Source organism: Arachis hypogaea, chromosome 7 (genome assembly GCF_003086295.3).
Source record: "Arachis hypogaea cultivar Tifrunner chromosome 7, arahy.Tifrunner.gnm2.J5K5, whole genome shotgun sequence".
NCBI lineage: Eukaryota > Viridiplantae > Streptophyta > Magnoliopsida > Fabales > Fabaceae > Arachis > Arachis hypogaea.
The window spans coordinates 75,389,226-75,391,123 of record NC_092042.1 but is presented as its reverse complement, the minus strand read 5'-3'; the positions used below and the strand labels follow the sequence as shown (position 1 = coordinate 75,391,123).

General features: G+C 40.7%; 1 non-coding gene across 1 annotated transcript; it reads right to left on the bottom strand.

The window, feature by feature from the left end:
* Positions 1-825: 825 nt before the first annotated feature.
* Positions 826-933, bottom strand: LOC112704185 (small nucleolar RNA R71). Its single transcript, XR_003154822.1, has one exon. It is a non-coding gene; the product is annotated as a small nucleolar RNA R71 (small nucleolar RNA).
* Between the last annotated feature and the right edge of the window lie 965 nt (positions 934-1,898).

The following is a 1,898-nucleotide window of genomic DNA, read 5'->3' as shown; positions in this document are numbered from 1 at the left end:
CACTTGATTTCTTTCCCACTTTTATTTTCGAAAATCAATTAGTGTTTTTTCAAAATATTTTCAAAATCTTTTACTTGATTTTCGAAAATTACTTCCCCTCTTCTCACATCCTTCTATTTATGGACTAACACTATTCCTTAATGCAAAATTCGAACTCCATCTTCTTTGATAAGTTCGAATTTTCTACTTCTGCCTTCTATTTTTCTTTTCCTCTGACACCTCAAGGAATCTCTATACTGTGACATAGAGGATTCCACATTTTCTTGTTCTCTTCTCTTTCTTATGAGCAGGAGCAAGGACAAAAGCATTCTTGTTGAGGCTGATCCTGAACCTGAAAGGACCTTGAAGCGAAAGCTAAGAGAAGCCAAGGCACAACTCTCTGTAGAGGACCTAACAGAAATCTTCAAAGAAGAAGAACCCATGGCAGCCGAAAACAACAACAATGCCAACAATGCAAGGAAGGTGCTGGGTGACTTTACTGCACCTACTCCCGACTTCTATGGGAGAAGCATCTCTATCCTTGCCATTAGAGCAAACAACTTTGAGCTTAAGCCTCAATTAGTTTCTCTAATGCAACAGAATTGCAAGTTCCATGGACTTCCATTGGAAGATCCTCATCAGTTTTTAGCTGAGTTCTTGCAAATCTGTGACACTGTCAAGACTAATGGGGTTGACCCTGAGGTTTACAGACTTATGCTATTTCCTTTTGCTGTAAGAGACAGAGCTAGAATATGGTTGGACTCACAACCTAAGGAAAGCCTGAACTCTTGGGAAAAGCTAGTCAATGCCTTCTTGGCAAAGTTCTTTCCACCTCAAAAATTGAGTAAGCTCAGAGTGGAAGTCCAAACCTTCAGACAGAAGGAAGGAGAATCCCTCTATGAAGCTTGGGAAAGATACAAACAATTAATCAGAAAGTGTCCCTTTGATATGCTTTCTAAATGGAGCATCATTGGAATTTTCTATGATGGTCTCTCTGAACTATCCAAGATGTCTTTGGATAGCTCTGCTGGAGGATCTCTTCATCTGAAGAAGACGCCTACAGAAGCTCAAGAGCTGATTGAAATGGTTGCAAATAACCAATTCATGTACACTTCTGAAAGGAATTCTGTGAACAATGGAACCAATCAGAAGAAAGGAGTTCTTGAGATTGACACTCTGAATGCCATATTGGCTCAGAAGAAAATATTGACTCAGCAAGTCAATATGATTTCTCAAAGTCTGTCTGGAATGCAAAATGCACCAGGTAGTACTAAGGAGGCTTCATCTGAAGAAGAAGCTTATGATCCTGAGAACCCTTCAATAGAAGAGGTGAATTACATGGGAGAACCCTATGGAAACACCTATAATCCTTCATGGAGAAATCATCCAAATCTCTCATGGAAGGATCAACAGAGACCTCAACAAGGTTTCAACAACAATAATGGTGGAAGAAACAGGTTTAGCAATAGAAAGCCTTTTCCATCATCTTCTCAGCAACAGACAGAGAGTTCTAAGCAGAATACCTCTGACTTAGCAACCATGGTCTCTGATCTAATCAAAACCACTCAAAGTTTCATGACTGAAACAAGGTCCTCCATTAGAAACTTGGAGGGACAAGTGGGTCAGCTGAGCAAGAAAATTACTGAACTCCCTCCTAGTACTCTTCCAAGCAATACAGAAGAAAATCCAAAAGGAGAGTGCAAAGCCATCAACATGGCCGAATTTAGAGAGGAGGAAGAGGCAGTGAACGCCACTGAGGAAGACCTCAATGGACGTCCACTGGCCTCCAATGAGTTCCCCAATGAGGAACTATGGGAATCTGAGGCTCAAAATGAGACCATAGAGATTGCATTGAACTTACTTCTGCCATTCATGAGCTCTGATGAGTATTCTTCCTCTGAAGAGGATGAGTATGTCAC